This window comes from Armigeres subalbatus, chromosome 2, assembly GCF_024139115.2.
Source record: "Armigeres subalbatus isolate Guangzhou_Male chromosome 2, GZ_Asu_2, whole genome shotgun sequence".
Taxonomy (NCBI): Eukaryota; Metazoa; Arthropoda; class Insecta; order Diptera; family Culicidae; genus Armigeres; species Armigeres subalbatus.
The window spans coordinates 352,988,230-352,997,564 of record NC_085140.1 but is presented as its reverse complement, the minus strand read 5'-3'; the positions used below and the strand labels follow the sequence as shown (position 1 = coordinate 352,997,564).

The window sequence follows — 9,335 nt, the reverse complement described above, 5'->3', positions numbered from 1 at the left end:
CAATTGTGAATTATTTTCGTATTAACATCATTCTTTTGAGCAGTCATATAATTTATAAGCAACTCGAGCTTCGGAAAGAAGATACAGAAATTTGCTTCCTCGTGAATCCGGCTTTGTTGTGAGGTAGTAACCAGCTGCATTGGGTGGATCTTGAACTTTCAACTAATTTCTTGGAAGATAGTTAGAATAGAATTTTGACTCGATTTTCAAAAGTTAAGAAGTAAAATGTTTGTTTAGTTCACCTGATTAAGACGAAAAATGGATTAGAAAAATGCGTGACACTACAGACAGGCTTAGACGATCTTCGAGGTCTCAATAATAGAGCGGTTTGAAGAATGACTTAGCGAATTATTTCGTAGTTTCGTAGATTTCGTAGGTTTGAAAAACAGATTCGTTAGAGATATTAAGATTCACAAATTACGTAACGCTTTAGAGGGAAGGAGGGGGTCAGGCTGAGCGTTATGATTCATATAAAAAATTAAACCTTACACACAAAAAGTGTTACTTGGGTTTTCAAAATCGCCAAATTTAGCGTTATGTTATTTGTGAAAGAACTCTTGCAAGTTTTTTTTGTGAACTTCCATAAACGCCAAAATATGTATTTATTGGTTCTGCTTCTTTCCTCTTCCAACAACTTCTACAACCAATAATTAAGGTGTTTTTTTCTAATATTCTACAGTAATAACTTCTGGAGTACTGGCAAAAGTATTTTAGAAATCAAGGAACTAATCCAGGACTTAATTACACATTTGTAAAAGATTTCTTTTTCGTCCGGAGTTTCGACAACAAACTAATTACAACTCTCATCATATCCGCTTGTTGTTCGACCTCTATTTTTCAAGGTTCCAACCTTAACGAAGCTCATATTTTAACTTCATATTCATATACTGCGAAACAAAACTAAAATAAAATGTTGTCAGTAGTTGTCCCTTAGTTTTTGGTTTCTCTGAAAATGCGAATTACAATAGAGTTATTATTATAATTATTTTGAATTCATTTTCACATTTCGTATAAAGAACCACCCAAATTGATCTGCAGCTGCACGAACTGATACGTAAAAGTACTCGCTGCTCCGCATGCTAACCCCATCATTTCCCAACAAGCAGTTCAAAATCTCCTCCTCCTTGCGACAAAATTTTCCAAGCATGCACGCCTCACAGCTAGTTGATAGCCCAGTGCTCGGCGTGGTGTGTTTCGTCCCCTTTAGTTATGCACCCAGACGAATTCAAGTTTTTCGCAAGATGGAAAATGATACAAGATTATAACGCACTCTCGCAGCCCAGAACAGGAAGCAAGAATTTCTTCAAGTATGAAAACTTCTGCTTACTTATTATTGTTTCAAAGTTTGCGCCTCCGCATCTCGTCCAGTCTTCTGCTGCGGTTGAGGAACCGGGTTGAGGGTCATACTCACCGTGGTCCCGCCACCTCTCCATTATCGTCATCATCGTTCAGAGTTGCGTTTCATTCAACAATCAAAAGCAGCAGAGGTTCATAGGCTACCTTCGGATGTGCCCAGTGTGTTCCTAGCCAAAGTTTGAAATATTAAACGTTTTGGTTTAAACATTCTAACATTGAACTGGCTTGTTATTCGTTCGAAACATCTTGGTAATTTAGAAAGGCTGTTTCGGTGTGTGTAAACTATCTAACACTAAAGACACACTTGTGGTACAATGACCGTGGTATATCACGGTTATCTACCCTAGTACATATTGTACCATGGTTTTCCACACATGTTTTTGACACACCTGTGGTACAACTTGTACCAAGGTACGAATACCAACAGTGTGTCATTAGTATAATGCGTCCAAGATGGTTATATAAACATGCTCCGCAAATATTATATCTTGTAAACCCCTGTATGCAATAAAACTCATTTCACTAGAGTAGAGGTGAGAAGGTTCAGTAAGAATTGCTTTTTCATCTTGTGCAAAGTTGTACACAAAGTTACTCCTCTCCTCAAGTTATCGTCAAGATAACACAATTCCACAAGGCGTATGGTGGGAAGAGTGTTACGCGGCGTCCTTCTGTATCGCCAGATGATGGGTAATAATAATGTAAATTTGAAGACGATGAAGACATCCGGCAGTGCAATGATAAACTTTGAGCCCTGATGGGCGTCAGGCTCCTGCTGGTTTTAGAATCTTTAGCGAACACAAGTGGGCTTACCTCGGCAGAACTTTAAAAGTAACGATGGTCTGCTTGCGCCTTGTGAAGTTTGTAGGCGTAATCACATCAGAAGCGGAACAAGTGATGACAACGCTTTCGTTGTCATTGAGGAATTGAGGTTCTGCTTTGGGGAAAAGTAATTTGAAGTTCCTTGTGGGAAACATAAAAAGAATGAGAGAGGAAGTTTTGGTCGTGAAAACATCAGAACTGGGTAGATGAAATCGGTTGCAAAGTTTGTGTTCAGAAGCGTTTACGAACATTTGTTATAAAACATGTTGGTAATTTATATCAACCTATAATAATAAGCTAGTTGGTAAAGGCTACCTTACTCATCGGGAAAATTTTCCGCCGGATTTTGGTCCCCGTGCATTTTAAATGTAGCCGGGATTTTGATTTTCCGTGCCCAAATCCCGAAAACATCGCATATGCAAAAATACATGGGGAAAAATCCGCGGACCGATTTGCCGATGTGTGAGGCTACCTATAGATAGTAGAATCTATAGATGAGCGAAAGCATTAAGTTATAAATTTTCACTAATGGATGAATTGAAACAAAACGCGGTAACATAACCCAGACGTACCCTGGGAATACATAATAATCACATTTTCAAATATTTCTTTTTCTAGCGAGTCCGGTGATACCAGGTACGATACTTGTATGGATTATAATTGTGGCTTGAAGAAAGCGATAACTAGAAGAATCAGCTGGATTTTTGTTCGGCTTCAAAATTTGGCGACTTTCCATTTATCTGGGATAAATGCCAATTATAAACATTTTTTAAATAAATTAATCAAAAAGGATAAAGAGCTCGCAGAATGTTTTTTGATAACTATGTAGAAAATACCATCATCAGCCGAGGTTTTCATATTTTAAAATTTTGTAGTAATAGATCTCACTTCCTTCAAATTAGTTCCCAATGAAGGGTCAAAAACATTCTCTTGTTTGAAAATGTTTTCGAACTTCCGCGTGACATGATCCTCAATAGGACTAGTGAGACAACCCAAGTAACATTTTGAGTTTTATGGTTTGCTACAAGAGTATTTGAATCCTATGACAATAAAACCCTAGCCAAGGTATTTACTTCTCGGTCGCTTACACCAAAACCTCTTGAAGTGTAGTATCCGCCCAGTTGGCCCACTCTTGCAATGGGTTTTAAGTGTAAATGTAAGACGGAGCTCAAGATCAGAATCTGACGAAACATAAACAAAAAAACGGCATCAAGAACCTTTAGAAATCCATTTCCAAACTCCTATAAATGAAAGTTGGCATTATTTAAAACCTTTTCTAAGTTATTTAATCTTGATGCCTGCATAGTTCTCTAAATCTAGCTTTATTCAAACAATCACATGAAATAATAAAATATGTTCTCAAGAAAATAAATTGAAATCTATTGATATGAAACCATAAAATACCATAATCAAATGTAAACAAAATAATCTGAATCATCGATAAAAATAATTGAAGCAGAGTTGCTGTATGGTGCATTTTTTTTATGCGAAATCAGATTTATTGTCTCATATGGCGCAAAACATTGATATAACTGATGCGCTCTCAAAAAACTCCAATTTTACAAATATTTTTCAAAAAACTAATTTTTCGATAAACAAAAAAAATCGTTTTTTGTAAAAATTGTTATTTATGTAAATAATTGTTATTTATGTATTTTTGATTGTTCTTAGGAAATTTGTTTATAAAATACGATGAATGTAATGCAGTATACCTACATATATGGATGCAAAGTCTCCGCTGACGCTAAGTGGAAAAAAATATGTCGATGGCATCCGAGATGATTTTTTGAGGTCCATTTGTTTAAATAATTGTTTTGCTTCCATGAAATCAACTTCAAAATCATAATGTTTAAATGTGACATTAAAAAAGCTTTTTCCATGCGTAATTGCTTATTTACTATTTTTGATTAGCTGTTGCAAATGCCGATTGGTCATTTTTCAACATATATAATGACCATAATAAGAGGGGATTTGACAGTTTGACAGTCATTTCATTCCCCATTCCCCTTAAGAGTTTCATCAGAGTTTAATCTTCTTGAAGCATGCCATAACAATGCCATGTTAAGGCTCCCCCGGATTCTATCGTTAGGTCGCTGCAGTCAATATGCCATTTACGCTTCCATACCAATGCTACAAGTTTCTTACTTAATCGAACAAATGATAATGGCTTTATCATAAGTAGTGAAACCATAAAATTTTTGACGTGTTTGCCAAATGTCAGAATTTCTCGAGGAATCAATATTCCGAGACAAGGGGTAACCAACTCTAAACTTTTCACAGTATTCCAAAATACTAATAAATACTAGCGAAATACTATTGTGTACGTATGGAATATTGATCAAAGAGCCCTGGTTCGGAAAGCATTGTTTTTGTTCTGACATTATGATTGGTACAGAACAAGGTACAGAAATACGTAAATAACGTTATAAGTTATTCGTGCTGTTTTCAAGGAACTCATTTGTTTCTTGAATCCAATTTTGAATTCCATTACTATTAAAGGAAGAGCCGTACCGAGACGAGGATGGACAAAAAATGGCTAAATGAAAAGCGGGAGATTTTCGAAGGAGCTATAATCTTAAAATAATAAAACCAAATGCATATTTCGGACTTAAATAGTGCTGTGTTCGTAGATCATTGTGCCTAAGAGAAATATAATATGTGCTACACTCAAAGATTCAAAATATATTGTTCCTTTCTATCCATTATTTTTGAATATCTTTACATGAAAATCTGTTTCACGAGATGAGCCAGCCTTGGGCTGAAAGTCTCGATAATAAAGATATAAAAAGAAGTTCTGGATGGTATTGCAAAGCAGTGAATAAATTGATAACTGCCACATTCTACCAAAAGCAAAATCTGTGCACTATGCTTTCTTTAAATTCTATTGACTTTTCAGCGATCCTTTTGGACATTCTGGATCAAATCTTCAGATGTTTATAATTTTTGAACGTAATTTAAAAAAAGGAATTTCGGTTGGATTTGTTTCTAATAATCAGGATTTCTGTCACGTGAAATTGTTCATAATTTTATATCATTACGTTTCGAAATGGTAACTGAAAGCTTAAATTTCTGATTTTAAGATAAACATTGTTCCCTCATTTATCACATACTCCTATATGAATAATATTCACTAAATGGACTGTTCCGGTTTAATCTATATATTTTTTTATTTCTATCATTCGAGCTAATTACTGAAAATAAACTCAAAATTTCGAAACAAAGGAATTTTCACTCCAATAATTTGTCTTTGATTGTTACTGATATGGGTACATGTTATGAATTAAGAGAGCAGTGACCCTTACAGACGAGTTCCCAGAAATCCTCACAAGCTTGAAGCTTCCTTGAATAGTTCCTAGATTACATATATTCGCTCCATTTTTAATTATCCACAATATGTATGGTAAGAACATTTTCAAGGAATTCAGGTTGAAAAAATCCCATTTCAACAATTACTGAATAAATTGTGTTTTCTAGACGAAAAAATAAAACTTATTCTCATAACTAATCTGCTAAAAAGGTACATTTATTTGGCATAAATTATACTACTAGGATACTACGCTTGATACTACGTATATATTGTTACGATGATAGTTTCTTAGGACCATGAAACCTTCTTATTCGATCATTCGAATATTCGAATTTCTTGTTGTGAAGCATCCACAGCACTGTGGATTTCTTGATGTTGTATACTTTTTCGTTGTTTCCTTTAATTTTGAAGGTGTGTTTGAAGCTAGTTGAGCATTCTCGTAAATTTAGTTCGCCCCAAGTAACCATGAAGCTATATATGCTTGTAAGAAACACAGCCCTAAAAGTTGACTTAAAGTGGAAAAGGGCAATTATAAGATCGAATTAAAGGCTCATTACTTTGACATGTTGAAATAAAGCATCAGTAATGCATCGCTGCATTTGTAATGCTAATTCTGAGTATCGTTGTCTGACAGTTGATGAATAAATGCAACTTCGCATCGTTAAAACTGATCTAATGCAATTAGCATTTAGCATGCCGATTTGTGATTGATATGTGCAATATTGTAATGCTTGGTGTTACTTGGGGCCTCCGCAATTTTCAAAAATTTCTTCAGCGTTTGTTATTTCCTCTGTGGTTTCTTCATAACTGTCCCCACCACATTCCACAGCATTAGAATCGTCATCTGATTATGTCTGCTTATCTTCCGTACTTAATATTTCATTGTCATCTGGTTGCGTAGCTTTTGTCTTCAAGTTGATCTGGTCATTGAAATTTATGTCCATTTCTTCAATACCGATCGATTTAAGCATGGCATGCGCATCAATTCTTGCGTTTTCAATGGTAATCTTAATCTCTTCATCTGAGGCAACCCGTTTGAATTAATTTCGTCATAATCGGTATGTTTTTTGGTTCCAGTTGGAAATTTCAATACATGCTGCCACGTGTATTTAACTTTAAACTGCATTTGCAGGCGCTTCATTTTAGTGATAAGTTCTCCCATACAAAAATTAATTTGCTGTTGCCATAGATCTAAGTTCTCGAAATACATGCTCATTTGGTTGACTTGATAAGTGCTCGACTATGAACTGTTGCGGGACCCGACGATCTCTGCACCAAGAGGAAAAATGACAAGTGAATGTGCATTTATTTCAAGTGACAAATACACATTTGATGTAATACAGTTTTTGATATTGTGAAACTGTTTCCAACACCATCCTCGCCAAGCGCGAGGCAAAAATAATGAGTTCCTGTAAAAATTAGAAATCACATAATTCTTAAAATCACTTCAAACTTGAAATTATACCAGATCAAATAAATTCGCTTGAGCGCATGCATGTTAATTGCTGTGTACGAGTCATATATTTGATGCATTATGTTAAGCAATAAAACAGTCCCTTCGCTTCCGGGAACATGAGTTGCCAGGAGATTACGTACGTCAGGGTTCATCATTTTGATGGTTGGATCAAACTTCATTTTATCTCTAGTATTCAAATCTGATGCTGTTAGCAAATGTTTATCTTTTCCAACTTTTTTTTGCAATAAGTGTTTGTAAGTGAGACAGCGATACTTCAAACCGCCCTGGAAGATTGAAAAAAGACGCATTTAACTATATCATACTACATGTTTGTATATATATGATCATACCCAGCACTAGATGTTTTTTTGGATTTACCAAGCAAGGATTTTGTTGACCAGATGAACCGTATCTTGTATACAAACAGGAGTATTTCTTTCAGGAGCAATAAACCATTTTCCCCATTTTGAGTTTGGCATTGACACAGCCAATCCTGATCTTGAAACCATCGCTTTGAGCAACCGAGGGTCTCCATCCGAACAATTACTAATGACAGATATCCCTGCTGCTAATAATTCTCGCTCCACATACTTCCATCTTCGTAGCACTATGTTTGAATCGAAGTTATTGTCAGCACATGCATAGTAGATACAGAAAGGGGACGCTCCTTCTTCCATAGGTGTCGCCAATATCATGTATGTCAGGGTTCCTAAAGGGAACGTTTTCAAACGTTCGCCATTTTCGTTGCAGACGTCATGATGAAATGATGCATTTCAGGCATTCCATTTTTGTCAAACGGAGGAACCAGTCCGGAAATACTATCGGTTGCAGGACCATACATTGGGCGCGGTGTTAAACTGGATGCATCTTCACTCAAGCTGACTACATAATAATAGCCGATAGACGATAGATACTCCTTCAATGGTTCCACTAAAAGAACACCTTCTGTTGAATCTGTTGTACTTGCTGATATGTGATTTCGCAATGTGCGGTGATTAATGCAATGTTTGTTCAACGACTGATATTCGTGAAAACTATTTCCAGCTTTCATGAATTCGTAGGCTTTCACGTCTTTTTCGTGCGTCCGATATCTCATTCCTCGTTTCTTATAAATTGTCGATCGAAGTTGTATATTATTATCAATACTAAGCAGTTGTGAACCATTAGCGACATTTACGACCTGTTGTTGATTATCTATGGGAAGACCGGCCTCATCCTCCCACGATTTTAGTTTTCCGAATAACTTTCATTTCCATTGTCGATATCTATCCCTTCTACACTGTATTGAACTGAAATCTCTGGAATATTTAGAAGTGCATTAGGGATGCCTTGTTAGAACGGTTTGAAATTTGATACCTTGATTGTTGAATTGAACATCATGGTCCTGATGTTCCATTGACCCGTTACGGCCTGCCTTATGAGTTGAAGTTTCTAAAAATATCGGGAAATACAATTGAGGCAGTTCCACAATGTAATACCTTCATCGTTAAATTGAGTACCGTGGTCCTGATTATCCTCTGAACCTGCCTCATAAATAATGTATTTTCCACCGACGAATTCGTCGTATATTTCATTATCAGCATATACAATAGTAGTTTCATTTTCTTCGAAGTTTGATGATCGGATTTTTCGTTTTTTAGCTTCTCGGGGATAAGCGTAGTGTTGCTTTTCACAATGTTTAATGAAGTTTCCCGTCACCCATGATTTACCCACATCTTTTGTTACTCGAAGCCACTTTGATTTGCTTGACGTTGAACAAATTGGACAAAACACGGAACCAATGAGCTTTCCGTCTTCTGAAGAAGTTACTGACGCTTTAACCGTTTTTATTTTACCGAAAAATTCTTCAAACTTAGGATCGTTTAGCTCTCTGCAAAATAATAATAAAAATATCGTTCACTTTGAATTAAAATAAGCAAAGCACAACAGACATTGACAAAGACTGGAAGTTTAAAACGATTTTGTCTTGAAGCTCCTTCGCTTCAGATAAAAACCCAGAACTTGTGTTTACTGTGTCACTTTTAGACGATTTCATCTTGAGGTACTTCTGCGCTCCGGATGCTTTGAGCATCGTACATAATTTCCCGATGCAGGCTTTTTCTCCCATTAAAAATCGAAAGGCTTGTGGATTTCCTGCAAAGTCACCATACAGCAAACCGAAATCTTCTCGCGCTCTATACACTTCTGCCAGACTCTGCATATCCACCTCGATATCCGGAATAATAGCCGGAGACAGATTTTCTATGTTCAGACTTCCTGAAAAGCAATGCAATAGGCAATGGAATATAAATTAATGAAATTATTTTGAGTACTTACTGTTAAATTCTCCATGTTTATTCACTGAAACACAATTTCAATTAAATTAATCGAACCGTGAACGGAGCGTTGCGTGCTGCA

At 36.0% G+C, this 9,335-nt stretch overlaps 1 pseudogene; it reads right to left on the bottom strand.

The window, feature by feature from the left end:
- Window positions 1–5,754: 5,754 nt before the first annotated feature.
- LOC134210047 (uncharacterized) lies at window positions 5,755–8,034 on the bottom strand (annotated as a pseudogene).
- Window positions 8,035–9,335: the final 1,301 nt, after the last annotated feature.